Source organism: Pseudophryne corroboree, chromosome 9, assembly GCF_028390025.1.
Source record: "Pseudophryne corroboree isolate aPseCor3 chromosome 9, aPseCor3.hap2, whole genome shotgun sequence".
NCBI classification, from domain to species: domain Eukaryota; kingdom Metazoa; phylum Chordata; class Amphibia; order Anura; family Myobatrachidae; genus Pseudophryne; species Pseudophryne corroboree.
In genome coordinates this window covers 250672827-250690723 of record NC_086452.1, presented here as the reverse complement: position 1 = coordinate 250690723, position 17897 = coordinate 250672827, and positions in this window count along the sequence as shown.

Sequence of the window (17897 nt, the reverse complement as noted above, 5' to 3'; positions counted from 1 at the left end):
TCTCATACCAAAAGTACTGACAATCATAAGAAGGAGATGAGTAAGAACGATACTCGTGGTTCCGGATGGGTCAAGAAGGACTTGGTACCCGGAACTTCAAGAGATGCTCATGGAAGAACCGTGGCCTCTACCTTTAAGAGAGGACCTGCTCCAGCAGGGGCCTTGTCTGTTCCAAGACTTACCGCGGCTGCGTTTGACGGCATGGCAGTTGAACGCCGGATCCTGAAAGGGCATTCCAGATGAAGTCATCCCTACCCTGGTCGAAGCCAGGAAGGATGTAACCGAAAAACATTTTCACCGCATTTGGCGAAAATATGTTGCGTGGTGTGAGGCCAAGAAGGTCCCTACAGAGGAATTCCAACTGGGTCGTTTCCTACATTTCCTGAAAACAGGACTGTCTATGGGCCTAAAATTAGGGTCCATTAAGGTTCAAATTTCGACCCTGTCGAATTTCTTCCAGAAAGAACTGGCTTCAGTGCCTGAAGTTCAGACGTTTGTAAAAGGGGTACTGCATATACAGCCTCCTTTGGTGCCCCCAGTGGCACCTTGGGATATCAATGTTGTTTTGAGTTTCCTAAAGTCACATTGGTTTGATCCACTCACCACTGTGGAATTAAAATATTTCACATGGAAGGTGAAGATTCTATTAGCCCTGGCTTCAGCCAGGCGTGTGTCAGAATGGGCGGCTTTATCATATAAAAGCCCTTACTTAATTTTTCATTCTGACAGGGCAGAATTGAGGACTCGTCCTCAATTTCTCCTTAAGGTGTTTTCTGTTTTTCACATGAACCAACCTATTGTGGTACCTGCGGCTACTAGGGACTTGGAGGACTCCAAGTTACTTGACGTTGTCAGGGCCCTGAAAATATATGTTTCCAGGACGACTGGAGTCAGAAAATCTGACTCGCTGTTTAGCCTGTATGCACCCAACAAGATGGGTGTTCCTGCTTCTAAGCAGACGATTGCTCGCTGGATTTGTAGTACAATTCAGCTTGCACATTCTGTGGCAGGCTTGCCACAGCCAAAATCAGTAAAAGCCCATTCCACAAGGAAGTGGGCTCATCTTGGGCGGCTGCCCGAGGGGTCTCGGCTTTACAACTTTGCCGAGATGCTACTTGGTCATGGGCACACCCTGACTGAGGAGGACCTGGAGTTCTCTCATTCTGTGCTGCAGAGTCATCCGCACTCTCCCGCCCGTTTGGGAGCTTTGGTATAATCCCCATGGTCCTGACGGAGTCCCCAGCATCCACTTAGGACGTTAGAGAAAATAAGAATTTACTTACCGATAATTCTATTTCTCGTAGTCCGTAGTGGATGCTGGGCGCCCATCCCAAGTGCGGATTGTCTGCAATACTTGTACATAGTTATTGTTACAAAAATCGGGTTATTCTTGTTGTGAGCCATCTTTGCAGAGGCTCCTTCGTTGTTATCATACTGTTAACTGGGTTCAGATCACAGGTTGTACGGTGTGATTGGTGTGGCTGGTATGAGTCTTACCCGGGATTCAATATCCTTCCTTATTATGCACGCTCGTCCGGGCACAGTATCCTAACTGAGGCTTGGAGGAGGGTCATAGGGGGAGGAGCCAGTGCACACCACCTGATCCTAAAGCTTTTATTATTGTGCCCTGTCTCCTGCGGAGCCGCTAAACCCCATGGTCCTGACGGAGTCCCCAGCATCCACTACGGACTACGAGAAATAGAATTATCGGTAAGTAAATTCTTATTTTTTGTTTTCCTACCCCTGTAATTTAAATAAGAACAGTGTGCACATTCGGTACACAGCCCAAAAAGGTATGTGTTTTTGCTGGCAAGGGGCATGGCCACACAATAGTACCCCCAATTCAAATTACACCACACAGTAGTGCAACTTTATTCACAATTTATCATATGATAGTGTCCCTTATTCACATTACATCACACAGTAGTACTAATTTACCTTATATACGTTACTTCTCACAGTAGTGCCCCTCATTCACATAACATCATACTGAATTGCTCCTTATTCACATTACATCACACCACATTGCTCTTTATTCTCATTATACCACACCATATTGCTCTTTATTCTCATTACACCACACCATATTTCTCCTTATTCACATTACACCACACCATATTGCTCTTTATTCACATTAGACCACACAGTAGTACCCTTTCTATACGTTACGCCACACAGTAGAGCACCTTATACACATAATGCCACACATTGGTAAGCATTTATACACATAATACCACACAGTAATGCCCCTTACACATATGACACACATTATTAATGTCCTTATAAACATAGTGCGTCTTACACATTATGCCAACCCTTATTAATGCCCTTATACACATAATTTCCCTTACACATATGCCGAACATTGTTAATGCCCTTATACACATAATGACACACATAATGTCCCTTACACATATGCTGCACATTATTAGTGCCCTTATACACATAATGAAACACATAGTGCCCCTTACACATATGTTACACATTATTAATGCCCTTATACAAATAATGCCACATATAGTACCTGGCGTGAGTCAACTGGCAGCTCTGCTAACGTCGGGTGCCTATTTTTTATGAAAATGCATCTTATTTGCATTGCTATGTGGCTAGGATGCACAAGCAGCTTCTGCTGATTAAAATGATATGCAGCATGCCTGTATATTGTGTGCGACTGTGGCTGTATCTGCATACGAAATGCTGCACACAGAATATAGGCATGCCGCATATCATTTTAATCAGCAGAAGCTGCTTGTGTCCCTAGGCATACCAGATGCCATAGGCAATTGCCTAGTTTGCCTATGCCTAAGGCCGGCTCTGCTTGTTGGCTTATAGCAATCAGATAATATAGTTATAGCAATACACATTTGTTTATATATATCGGAGGAGCTTGGTACAGATGTTTTGATCCAATCTTTCCTATTCTGCTCACTACTGACATCTTGAGGTTAGATGCCATAATGCATTATACATATATGTGTTCAACAAGAAAAATATGTATCCATAGCAATTGTAGTGTGCCACAAATACATGCACACCCCACGGATGGTATATTTCTTTTTAATATCTTAAATTGCTATAATATTACATTTAATTGCAATGCCTCGTTGAGACCACTTGGATATAAGGAATTTAATTGAAATGTCCAAAAAATCTCCTGCCGACATAATCTAGTAAATCGATCAGCCCCCCCCCCCCCCCCCCCCGATTGGTTTGTATTATATGTTCTTATCCAACAAGTCGTAGGGAACTAGGGTCCTTATTATGATGGTATAAAAAGTGTCTTGATACACTATGTTTTGTTACCCCATTGACAATATTTCTACGATGTTCCATAAATCTCGATTTTAAAGCTCTGGTTGTTCTACCAACATATTTTCTCTAACGTCCTAGAGGATGCTGGGGACTCCGTAAGGACCATGGGAATAGACGGGCTTCGCAGGAGACATGGGCACTTTAAGAAAGAATTTAGTTCCTGGTGTGCACTGGCTCCTCCCTCTATGCCCCTCCTCCAGACCTCAGTTTTGATACTGTGCCCAGACGAGCTGGGTGCTTTGCAGTGAGCTCTCCTGAGTTTACTGATGGAAAGTATTTTGTTAGGTTTTTTTATTTTCAGGGAGTTCTTGGCAACAGACTCCCTGCATCGTGGGACTGAGGGGAGAGAAGCAGCCCTAATCTCTGAAGCTAGGTCCTGCTTCTTAGGCTACTGGACACCATTAGCTCCAGAGGGATTGGTACGCAGGATCTCACCCTCGCCGTTCGTCCCGGAGCCGTGCCGCCATCCCCCTCGCAGAGCCGGAAGATAGAAGCCGGGTGAGTATGAGAAGAAAAGAAGACTTCAGAGGCAGCAGAAGACTTCATGATCTTCACTGAGGTAACGCACAGCACTGCAGCTGTGCGCCATTGCTCCCACACACTTCACATACTCCGGTCACTGTAAGGGTGCAGGGCGCAGGGGAGGGGCGCCCTGGGCAGCAATATAAACCTCTTATATGGCAAAAGGAGCATATATACAGCTGGACACTGTATATATGCATGAGCCCCCGCCAATTATACACTTTTAGCGGGACAGAAGCCCGCCGTCGAGGGGGCGGGGCTTCTCCCTCAGCACTCACCAGTGCCATGTTTTTCTCCACAGCACCGCTGAGAGGAAGCTCCCCGGACTCTCCCCTGCTTATACCATGGTAGAAGAGAGGGTTTTAAAGAAGAGGGGGGGCACATAATTCGGCGCAGATAATAACAGCGCTACTGGGTAAACATTAAATTGCTGTGTTTTTTCCTGGGTCATATAGCGCTGGGGTGTGTGCTGGCATACTCTCTCTCTGTCTCTCCAAAGGGCCTTGTGGGGGAATTATCTTCAGATGAGCATTCCCTGAGTGTGTGGTGTGTCTGTACGTGTGTGTCAACATGTCTGAGGTAAAAGGCTCTCCTAAGGAGGAGATGGAGCAAATGTGTGTGTGAGTGGTGTCTCCGTCGACAACGCAGACACCTGATTGGATATGTGAAATAAAGTGCTGAGGTAAATTTATTGCACAAAAGATTAGAGAACAGACAGTGAATCTACACAGGTCTGTCCCTATGTCGCAGAGACCTTCAGAGTCTCACAATGCTCACTATCCAAAATAATAGACACTGATATCGACACGGAGTCTGACTCCAGTGTCGACTACGATAATGCAAAGTTACAGCCAAAACTGGCAGAAAAGTATTCAATATATGATTATTGTAATAAAAGATGTTTTGCATATCACCGATGACTCATCTGTCCCTGACACGAGGTTACACATGTTTAAGGGGAAGAAAGTTGAGGTAAATTTCCCTCCTCTCATGAAGAAAAAGAGCGGTAATCTCCAGACAAGAAGCTGCAGCTTCCCAAAAAGAATTCTCAGGGAGTATCCTTTCCCTACTAGGGCCAGGATACGATGGGACTCTTCCCCTAGGGTGGACAAAGCTTTGTCATATTTACCCAAAAGGTAGCGCTGACTTAACAGCTATCCTCAGGGATCCTGCAGATAGCTTGCAGTAAAAATACTTTGAAGTCAATTTACACACATTCTAGTACACTACTCAGACCGGCGATTGTGTCGGCATGGGTTTATAGCGCTGTAGCAGCGTGGACAGATACCTTATCAGCGGAGATTGAAACCCTAGATAAGGATACCATGGTATTGACCCTAGTATATGTGTGTATATATATATATATATATATATATATATATATAATGCTGTCTTATATATATATATATATATATATATATATATATATATATATATATATAAAACATGCCCAAAGAGACATTAGTCTACTGGGTTCTAGAGTCAACGCTATGTCGATTTCTGCTAGAAGTGTCCTGTGGAACATGCAATGGACAGGTGATGCCGACTAAAGGAGGCATATGGAAGGTTTACCTTACAAGGCTGAGGAATTGTGTGGAGAAGGGCTCTCGGACCTGGTCTCCACAGCTATAGCTGGTAATTCTGATCTTTTGCCTTATATTCCCTCACAGCCTAAGAAAGCACAACATTATCAAATGCAGTCCTTTCGGTCGCAGAATAACAAAAAAGTACGAGGAGCGTCCTTTCTTACCAGAGGTAAGGGTACAGGGCACAGCTAGTTCCCAGGAACAGAAGTCCTCCCCGGCCTCTACTACATCCAACGCATGACGCTGGAGCTCCGCTAAGGGAGTCCGCCCCAGTGGGAGCACATCTTCGACTCTTCAGCCACATCTGAGTTCACTCACAGGTGGTTCCCGGGGCAATAAAAAATTGTTTCTCAGGGTTACAAGCTGGAATTCGAAAGGTGCCTCCTCGCCGTTTTTTCCTTATCGGACCTACCGGCTTCTCCCCCAGGAAGGGAGATAATATTAAATACAATTCACACATTGTATCTCCAACAGGTGGTGCTCAAGGTTCCCCTCCTGAAACTAGGAAGGCGATATTACTCAACCTTGGCTGTAGTCCCGAAACCGTACGGTTCGGTCAGACCTATTTTTTAAAATTAAAATCTCTGAACATATACGGGAAAAGGTTCAAATTTAAAGTGGAATCGCCCAGAGCGATCATCGCCAGACTGGATGGGGGGATTTTATTTTGTATCAAAACATAAAGGCTGCATACCTTCATGTTCCCATTTATCCACCCCATCAGGCGTACCTGACAGTTGCGGTACAGGATTGTCATTACCAATTTCAGGGTAATTGGCGGAAATAATGGTGCTCCTACGCAAGCAAGGAGTCACAGTTGTCCCATACTTGGACGATCTCCTAATACGGGCGAGATCAAAAGAGCAGTTGTTGAACAGCGTGTCACTTTCGCTGAAGGTGTCACAGCAACACGGCTGGATTCTCAATTTCCCGAGGTCACAGTTGGTTCCTATAACTCGTCTGCCCTTCTTGGGTATGATTCTGGATACAGACCAGAAATGGGTTTACCTTCAGATAGAGAAGGCCCAGGAACTCACGACTCCAGTCAGGGACCTGTTGAAACCAAGACAGGTGTCAGTGCATCACTGCACTTGAGTCCTGGGAAAAACATTCCCTCAGCAGGTTCCATGCGAGGACTTTCCAATGGGACCTACTGGACAAGTGGTCCGGGTCACATCTACAGATTCATCAGTTGATCACCCTATCCCCCAGGGCCAGGGTATCTCTCCTGTGGTGGCTGCAGAGTGCTCACCTTCTAGAGGGCCGCAGATTCTGCATTCAGGACTAGATCCTGGTGACCACGGACGCAAGCCTCCGAGGCTGGGGAGCAGTCACACAGGGAAGAAATTTCCAAGGTCTTTGGTCAAGTCAAGAGACTTGTCTTCACATCAACATATTGGAACTAAGGGCCATATACAACGCCCTACGTCAAGCGGAGACCTTTCTTCGCAACCAACCGGTTCTGATCCAGTCAGACAACGTCACCGCAGTAGCTCATGTAAACCGCCAAGGGTGCACAAGGAGCAGAGTGGCGATGGCGAAAGCCACCAGAATTCTTCGCTGGGCGGAGAATAATGTAAGAGCACTGTCAACAGTGTTCATTCCGGAAGTGAACAACTGGGAAGCAGACTTCCTCACCAGACATACGTCCTGGAGAGTGGAGACTTCATCAGGAAGTCTTCGCACAGATTGCAGTTCGGTAGGGACTGCCACAGATAGACAGGATGGCGTCCCGCCTCAACAAAAAGCTGCAGATTTATTGCGCCTGGTCAAGAGACCCTCAGGCAGTAGCGGTAGATGCCCTAGTGACACCGTGGGTGTTCCAGTCAGTCTATGTATTTCCTCCTCTTCCTCTCATACCCAAGGGTTGAGAATAATAAGAAAATGGAGGAGTGAGAACAATCCTCATTGTTCCAGATTGGCCACGAAGGATCTGGTATCCGTCCCTGCAGGAAATGCTTACAGAAAATCCGTGGCCTCTTCCTCTAAGGCAGGACCTGTTGCAACAGGGCCCATGTCTGTTCCAAGACTTACCGCGGCTGCGTTTGACGGCATGGCGGTTGAACGCCGGATCCTAGCGGAAAAAGGCATTCCGGATGAGGTCATTCCTACGCTGATAAAGGCTAGGAAGGACGTGACATCTTAACATTATCACCGTATATGGCGAAAATATGTTTCTTGGTGTGAGGCCAGGAATGCTCCTACGGAAGAATTCCATCTGGGCCGTTTCCTTCACTTCCTACAAACTAGAGTGAATTTGTGCCTAAAACTTTGGCTCCATTAAGGTTCAGATTTCGGCCCTATCCATTTTCTTTCAAAAAGAGTTGGCTTCTCTACCAGAAGTTCAGACGTTTGTAAAAGGAGTGCTGCGTATTCAGCCTCCTTTTGTACCTCCGGTGGCACCTTGGGATCTTAACGTGGTGTTAAGTTTCCTAAAGTCACACTGGTTTGAACCACTTAAAACGGCAGAGTTAAAATATCTCACGTGGAAGGTGGTCATGTTATTAGCCTTGGCTTCGGCTAGACCTGTGTCAGAATTAGCGGCTTTGTCACATAAAAGCCCCTATCTGGTTTTCCATATGGATAGAGCAGAATTGCGGACCCGTTCGCAATTTCTGCCGAAAGTGGTATCATCTTTTCATATGAACCAACCTATTGTGGTGCCTGTGGCTACACGTGACTTGGAGGATTCCAAGTTACTTGATGTGGTCAGGGCTTTGAAAATTTACGTGGCCAGAACGGCTAGAGTCAGGAAAACTGAAGCGCTGTTTGTCCTGTATGCATCCAACAAGATTGGTGCCCCTGCTTCAAAGCAAACTATTGCTCGCTGGATTTGTAACACGATTCAGCAAGCGCATTCTACGGCTGGATTGCCGTTACCAAAATCGGTCAAGGCCCATTCCACTAGGAAGGTGGGCTCTTCTTGGGCGGCTGCCCGGGGGGTCTCGGCACTACAGCTGTGTCGAGCTGCTACTTGGTCGGGTTCAAACACTTTTGCAAAATTCTATAGGTTTGATACCCTGGCTGAGGAGGACCTCATGTTTGCTCAATCGGTGCTGCAAAGTCATCCGCACTCTCCCGCCCGTTTGGGAGCTTTGGTATAATCCCCATGGTCCTTACGGAGTCCCCAGCATCCTCTAGGACGTTAGAGAAAATAAGATTTTACTTACCGGTAAATCTATTTCTCGTAGTCCGTAGAGGATGCTGGGCGCCCGTCCCAAGTGCGGACTTCTTCTGCAATACTTGTATATAGTTATTGCTTCAATCAGGGTTACCTTGTAGTTGCATCGGTCTTGCACTGATGATATGTTGTTTTCATACTGTTAACTGGGTAGTTATCACAAGTTATACGGTGTGATTGGTGTGGCTGGTATGAATCTTGCCCTTGGATTAACAAAATCCTTTCCTTGTACTGTCCATCTCCACTGGGCACAGTTTCTCTAACTGAGGTCTGGAGGAGGGGCATAGAGGGAGGAGCTAGTGCACACCAGGAACTGAATTCTTTCTTAAAGTGCCCATGTCTCCTGTGGAGCCCGTCTATTCCCATGGTCCTTACGGAGTCCCCAGCATCCTCTACGGACTACGAGAAATAGATTTACCGGTAAGTAAAATCTTATTTTAAATTACACCCACATTCTAGTAGGTATACAACCCATGTTGTGTTGCAATTAATGAAACTAGAGATATTTAAACATTTTTCCTTTGATGTTATATTCACTATTTTTGTTTTTTTACGTGCATGCAAACACACCGTACATCTACTAGCCCCATATTTATAAAAATCCATTAGGTTTCGTGGCTAGCCAGCTTCTTTCAGATTTTTCATATGTATCAATTGGTAGACTTTTTAGTTGACTGGGGGCTAAAATAGTTTTCAAGGATTTGTTCTTTTTAAAAATAAATTCTGGTTGTGTGGGAAGAATGCTGCCCAAAATGGGATCACTTTGGAGCATATGATAGTTTTGTTTTATTATATTTTTGATATTATTTGACTTGCCATTAAATTTAGATATAAACGCTAGTTCTCTTTTGAATTTTTTCTTTCGGATGGAGGAGGGTATTTCTTTCTATTTTCTCTACTTCTAAAATAGCTTTATTTAATATATATTGTGGATAGTCTCTATCGGTAAAAGATTCCAATAAGTTTGTGGCCTGCATTTGAAATGATTGGGTAGAGGAACAATTCTCTTTAACTCTTAATTTTGTCCTTTAGGGATATTGTTCTTCCAGGATTGGTGATGTGCACTCCTGTAATTTAGATATGAGTTATGACCCACATCTTTTATATAATTGGAGGTATGAATACAATTATCAATTATTTCTAGAGTGATATCCAAGAAGTTGATTTTCGAAGGGCTGAAGTTAGAGGTGAAAGTTAAATTAAAGGTGTTTGTGTTGAGAGACTTAACTAAATCTGAAAAAGTGTTGTGATCCCCGTCCCAAATGAAAAATAGGTCATCGATGTACCGCCCATAGAGGACGAGACGCTCGCAGAGCCCGCCTCCCCAAATGAGGTCCTCTTCAAGTTGACCAACATATAGGTTGGCGTAACTCGGCGCAAATCTCGTCCCCATGGCGGTTCCCATCGTTTGACGGTAAAACGTGTTCGAAAAAAGAAAATAATTGTGAGAAAGAATGAATGTGATGGAGTCGACAATAAACTCTCGGTGTCTCTCGGAAAGGTCTCCATCAGCTGTTAATATTCGATTAATTGTCTGTACCCCTAATTTGTGAGGTATGTTGGTATATAGGCTGGAAACATCTAAGGTGGCAAAAGCATAAGACGGCTTCCAGATAATATTTTGGATAAGTTCCAAAAAATGCATGGTGTCTCTTATATGGGACCTTGACTGGGAGACACGTGGTTGGAGATAACTGTCGACGTATGCTGATAAGAGAAAAAAGTGTGTTAAGGTGTTACAATTGTGCGCAATTAAAAACAGCAGATTCACACGTAAAGATGAGTTTTCATCCAACACTCAGGAAGCTGAACAATATTCTGGAAAAATGACGTGCTCAATCCTGCGCTATTCTGCTTAACCATGTAAAAAATAATGATACCAGGAATGTGCATAGGGAAACAAACAATCATGCAAATAGGTGTGTACATGCAAAGCACCACATCCAAATAAAATATAAATTACTGAGCTTTTATAAATGACTGATGAATTGATCACAATCTTCTGTGAATAACTCCTCAATGCATGTAGAGGTTGATGCCGTCCTTTTGTAACAGAAGAAATCAAAACAATAGTGCTTCCCTCACAGGGGTGTTACCCATTACAGAGGGAGTCAGCACAAAGAATAAATGATAGTGCAGTATTTTGTATAAAAAAGGAGCATTTTAATACAAGTTGCACTTACAACAAATGGAAGTAAAAATCACATGTAAAACATCCTTTTATGGCAGAGACACAGGAACACTGCATGCATATCACCAGAATCCTACTGATGTAATCAGGCAGGGATTAGCGGCCACAGTTCCGGAACCTGTAGGGGCTTCTCCAAGGTGGCAGTGCAAGGTGAATGAGTGTCCAACCAACAGGAGTCGTAGGAACCACACTTTACGCGTTTCGGACCTCACTGGGTCCTTCGTCAGTGAGGATTCTGGTAATATGCATGCAATGTTCCTGTGTCTCTGCCATAAAAGGATGTTTTACATGTGATTTTTACTTCCATTTGTTGTAAGTGCAACTTGTATTAAAATGCTCCTTTTTTTTATACAAAATACTGCACTATCATTTATTCTTTGTGCTGACTCCCTCTGTAATGGGTAACACCCCTGTGAGGGAAGCACTATTGTTTTGATTTAGAAACTTCTGTTACAAAAGGACGGCACCAACCTCTACATGCATTGAGGAGCTATTCACAGAAGATTGTGATCAATTCATCAGTCATTTATAAAAGCTCAGTAATTTATATTTTATTTGGATGTGGTGCTTTGCATGTACACACCTATTTGCATGATTGTTTGTTTCCCTATGCACATTCCTGGTATCATTATTTTTTACATGGTTAAGCAGAATAGCGCAGGATAGAGCACGTAATTTTTCCAGGACATATGCTGATAAGGAAGAAGTGAGTGAATTGATACCAGAAATGATAGGACGTCCCGGGGGTGAAGTGAGGGACTTGTGAATTTTTGGTAAATGATAATAGATAGGGATAGTGATATGTAACGGGAAAATAAACTTCAGCTCTTCCTTGGATATCACTCTACCTTGAAATGCCGCTTGTAAAAGATTATGAAGTTCTTTGTGATAAAGGGGGGTGGGGTCGCAAGTAAGGACTACATAGAAGTGAACGTCATGAAGCTCTCTGACGTAATCCTCTCTGTCCTGTATCACGAGCCCACCCCACCTTATCAGCTTCCTTGATAATAATTGACATGTCTTTAGTAAGATTCTTTAGGGCTCGTTTCTCCCATTTATTTAAGTTCTGTTTACATTTATGGTCTGATGAGCACAATATTTTGAAATCTTCTAAGGTGGTTCTGAAAAAGGTTTCTAACTGACTGCTTTTGAAACTGATAGGAAAGAAATCTGACTTTAGTTTACACATTTTTCTGTCAATATCATATATCTTTTTGATAGGGGACTGTGTTTCATTACCACAGTCCAATTCCTCTAGCATTTCGAGAATGGGGTCATCCGTAGAATCTAATACAATTGGCATTTCATTTGAACTAAACTTTATATTTGCCTTCTTTGCAAAAAACCTTTTTCTGCAAAGGGTCCGAACAAACCTGTTAAGTTCAACATATAAATCGAATATATTGGGGGACTCTGTGGGGGGAAAACTTAAATCCCTTACATAAGAGTGATATCTCACTATTTGTTAGTTGTTTAGATGATAAATTGTAAATACTTCTCATATTATTCTGTAATCTTTTATTTCTAATTCTCTTAAGTTTCTCTTTTTTCTCTCCCTGTCGTCCTCTGTACTTGGGTCTCTGGGTCTTTTTGGTGTGTGTATATATTGTTTTCTCCCCCTTATCTGGTCCTTGTACCGGTATTCTCGCTGTTCTAAAAAAGAGGGATCATGAAGATTCCTCTTTCCCTTGTACTGGACCTCTTTGGGTCGTGCCCCTCTTTGTATATCTCCTCTATCTTGTGGGGTATCATAGGTAGCTCTTAATGAGGATACTTCTTCCTGATCTTGATTTATGGAATTTAATCCAGATCGATTCTCTCTCTCATACTTCACATTCCTTGTCCTTTTTCCCCCATATTTGGAATCATCAGATACAGGTTTATGTTTATCTCTATATGATCTGTATTCACCATTTTTATAATCATCCATATCCCGCTTAAATTTTTTACACTTCATTTCAGTAATGGACATTTCAAATGTAATCACCCTTTCAGAGACTAAACAGTCCCTTTCTATGTATTCTGCAGTAGTTTTATGGTTATCTAATTTTTTCTTTAGGGTATCAATCTCTAATATCAATGACTCTACTTTCTTGTTTCTAAATTTAATAACTAATTTCATCAAATGTACAAAACATTTATCCAAAATATTCTCCCATTCATCTTGAAATTCGGGGATCTCCTGAAAGATTGATGGCTTGAACAAACGTAAACCCCTAGGAATTAGTTTATTATCTATATATTTTTGTAGGTTCACCCTGTCAAGCCAGTGTTTACTCTCAGCCTTCAGTAGATCCTCCAACCTCAAAAAATCCTTTTTCAACAAATCCTCATTATCCTTATTCATAATACTTTTATCATTATCCCATTTTGACATATACATTTGTCTCCGGTTATATCTATCATTAAAAGCAGAAAAGCAGCTCATCTTAGCAGCCAAACAAAAACTATGTGTAACTGTAAGCAAAGGAATTACCAAGGTAATAGGCCCGGCGCTTTTAAGATGAGATGCTTCACATTCAGCTGCTGTTTAAAGGGGTAGTTAGCCCCTGAAGATAGCAAAAGGAAAAGATATATACAGCGCTTTAAAACTGGATATGGAAAACCAATTGTGTTTTATTACATGAAAATTGTTGCAACAACTAATTTAAAATTCAATTCATGGATGTACATCAATATATATAGAAAATAAAAATAGGGCAAGCACAGCAATTTAGTTTGGTATATTACCATATAGGAAGTCAGGCATATATGGTTTGTATGGACTCCAAGGAATTATGCCACAGTCCTGGGGGCACTTTTCAATGCTGGCAGGTAAAAGTCCACATTAATCATAAGGACAGACCTTTGCTTTGTCCCGAGCAGCAACCCAGTCCTATTTGAAGCTTGGTCTCCTGTGCTTTTTGTGGATATCTGCCAAATCCCCGTTAAGGCTTGTTTGATGGACTTCTAGGCTTGTTCCAAGTTGGAGATGATGGAGTATGTAATGCCCAGCTTCTCTTAACCAACGCGTTTCGCTGTGTCAGCAGCTTTGTCAAGGTATGTGTGCCTGTTGTAGAGGTGCCCTTTTTAAAGGCTGTGCTAATTGCCCATTGTTAGCAGCTGAGATTCAATTAAACATAATAAAATAGCTCAATACAAAACCATATCCAGTTTAAATTATTGATAAACAAAGGAGACAAATGCATATGTATGTCAAAAGTGCTTTCAGTGCATATTTATTACAATATATAATAAAAAGAAAATAGACATTTCCTGTTTGTGAAATCAGTCACATGACCGCTCTGAATCATTTCCTGTGTCTGGAACGCACAGCGACCAATCATTGGCTGCATACAGTGTATTTCCTGATCATGTGACTGTTTGCCAGTATAGCCAGCCACATGATCAGCTGACGCCTCCGAAAACGCGTCCAGCCCCATCCTCCGGCCCGATCACGCACGTCTGATCACGTGATCTATCCACGTGGTCCGCGCATGTAGCCGGAAGTGCGTCATTCCCTTAGTTCGATGCCAGGAGCGGTCGCGTGATCGGCCCTTTCAGAGGGCGTCATTGCCCTTAGTTCAATAAATATAAATACTTCACTTTTAGACCTAGTTTTCCCAGCGTCTTTAGTCAGACCTATATATTTCATACCAGCCATTTATGGATAGACTTTTTATTACCAAATGTATATGTATTTGAGAAATTAATTTCTTATATATATTGATCTCTACTGGTCATGTGTCTGTATCCCATGACTACATTTATCCAATAGAAGTTCTGACATTTGGACAATGTATTATTTTATATAAATTTAGCTACACATCTCTTGTTGGCTTATAGCAATCAGATAATATAGTTATAGCAATACACATTTGTTTATATATATCGGAGGAGCTTGGTACAGATGTTTTGATTTAATCTTTTCTATTCTGCTCACTACTGACATCTTGAGGTTAGATGCCATAATGCATTATACATATATGTGTTCAACAAGAAAAATATGTATCCATAGCAATTATAGTGTGCCACAAATACATGCACACCCCACGGATGGTATATTTCTTTTTAATATCTTAAATTGCTATAATATTACATTTAATTCTAATGCCTCGTTGAGACCGCTTGGATATAAGGAATTTAATTGAAATGTCCAAAAAATCTCCTGCCGACATAATCTAGTAAATCGATCACCCCCCTGATTGGTTTGTATTATATGTTCTAATCCAACAAGTCGTAGGGAACTAGGGTCCTTATTATGATGGTATAAAAAGTGTCTTGATACACTATGTTTTGTTACCCCATTGACAATATTTCTACGATGTTCCATAAATCTCGATTTTAAAGCTCTGGTTGTTCTACCAACATATTTTAAATTACACCCACATTCTAGTAGTTATACAACCCATGTTGTGTTGCAATTAATGAAACTAGAGATATTTAAACATTTTTCCTTTGATGTTATATTCACCATTTTGGTTTTATTACGTGCATGCAAACACGTCATACATCTACTAGCCCCACATTTATAAAATCCATTAGGTTTCGTGGCTAGCCAGCTTCTTTCAGATTTTTCATATGTATCAATTGGTAGACTTTTTAGTTGACTGGGGGCTAAAATAGTTTTCAAGGATTTGTTCTTTTTAAAAATAAATTCTGGTTGTGTGGGAAGAATACTGCCCAAAATGGGATCACTTTGGAGCATATGATAGTTTTGTTTTATTATATTTTTGATATTATTTGATTTGCCATTAAATTTAGATATAAACGCTAGTTCTCTTTTGCCAGACTGAATTTTTTCTTTCGGATGGAGGAGGGTATTTCTTTCTATTTTCTCTACTTCTAAAATATTTTTATTTAATATATATTGTGTATTGTCTCTATCGGTAAAAGATTCCAATAATTTTGTGGCCTGCATTTTAAATGATTGGGTAGAGGAACAATTCCTTTTAACTCTTAATAATTGTCCTTTAGGGATATTGTTCTTCCAGGATTGGTGATGTTCACTACTGTAATTTAGATATGAGTTATGACCCACGTCTTTTATATAATTGGAGGTATGAATGCAATTATCAATTATTTCTAGAGTGATATCCAAGAAATTGATTTTCGAAGGGCTGAAGTTAGAGGTGAAAGTTAAATTAAAGGTGTTTGTGTTGAGAGACTTAACTAAATCTGAAAAAGTGTTGTGATCCCCGTCCCAAATGAAACATAGGTCATCGATGTACCGCCCATAGAGGACGAGACGCTCGCCGAGCCCGCCTCCCCAAATGAGGTCCTCTTCAAGTTGACCAACATATAGGATGGTGTAACTCGGCGCAAATCTCGTCCCCATGGCGGTTCCCATCATTTGACGGTAAAACGTGTTCAAAAAAAGAAAATAATTGTGAGAAAGAATGAATGTGATGGAGTCAACAGTAAACTCTCGGTGTCTCGATTAATTGTCTGTACCCCTGATTTGTGAGGTATGTTGGTATATAGGCTGGAAACATCTAAGGTGGCAAAAGCATTAGACGGCTTCCAGATAATATTTTGGATAAGTTCCAAAAAATGCATGGTGTCTCTTATATGGGACCTTAACCGGGAGACACGTGGTTGGAGGTAACTGTCGACATATGCTGATAAGGAAGAAGTGAGTGAATTGATACCAGAAATGATAGGACGTCCCAGGGGTGAAGTGAGGGACTTGTGAATTTTTGGTAAATGATAATAGATAGGGATACTGGGATGTAACGGAAAAAGAAACTTCAGCTCTTCCTTGGATATCACTCTATCTTGAAATGCCGCTTTTAAAAGATTATGAAGTTCTTTGTGATAAAGGGGGGTGGGGTCGCAAGTAAGGACTACATAGAAGTGAACGTCATGAAGCTCTGTGACGTAATCCTCTCTGTCCTGTATCACGAGCCCACCCCCCCCTTATCAGCTTCCTTGATAATAATTGACATGTCTTTAGTAAGATTCTTTAGGGCTCGTTTCTCCCATTTATTTAAGTTCTGTTTACATTTTTGGTCTGATGAGCACAATATTTTGAAATCTTCTAAGGTGGTTCTGTAAAAGGTTTCTAACTGACTGCTTTTGAAACTGATAGGAAAGAAATCTGACTTTAGTTTACACATTTTTCTGTCAATATCATATATCTTTTTGATAGGGGACTGTGTTTCATTACCACAGTCCAATTCCTCTAACATTTCGAGAATGGGGTCATCCGTAGAATCTAATACAATTGGCATTTCATTTGAACTAAACTTTATATTTGCCTTCTTTGCAAAAAACCTTTTTCTGCAAAGGGTCCGAACAAACCTGTTAAGTTCAACATATAAATCGAATATATTGGGGGACTCTGTGGGGGAAAACTTAAATCCCTTACATAAGTGTGATATCTCACTATTTGTTAGTTGTTTAGATGATAAATTGTAAATACTTCTCATATTATTCTGTAATCTTTTATTTCTTATTCTCTTAAGTTTCTCTTTTTTCCCTCCCCGTCGTCCTCTGTACTTGGGTCTCTGGGTCTTTTTGGTGTGTGTATATATTGTTTTCTCCCCCTTATCTGGTCCTTGTACCTGTAATCTCGCTGTTCTAAAAAAGAGGGATCATGAAGATTCCTCTTTCCCTTGTACTAGACCTCTTTGGGTCGTGCCCCTCTTTGTATATCTCTTCTATCTTGTGGGGTATCATAGGTAGCTCTTAATGAGGATACTTCTTCCTGATCTTGATTTATGGAATTTAATCCAGATCGATTCTCTCTCTCATACTTCACGTTCCTTGTTGTCCTTTTTCCCCCATATTTGGAATCATCAGATACAGGTTTATGTTTATCTCTATATGATCTGTATTCACCATTTTTATAATCATCCATATCCCGCTTAAATTTTTTACACTTCATTTTAGTAATGGACATTTCAAATTTAATCACCCTTTCAGAGACTAAACGGTCCCTTTCTATGTATTCTGCAGTAGTTTTATGGTTATCTAATTTTTTCTTTAGGGTATCAATCTCTAATATCAATGACTCTACTTTCTTGTTTCTAAATTTAATAACTAATTCCATCAAATGTACAGAACATTTATCCAAAATATTCTCCCATTCATCTTGAAATTCGGGGATCCATACAAACCATAT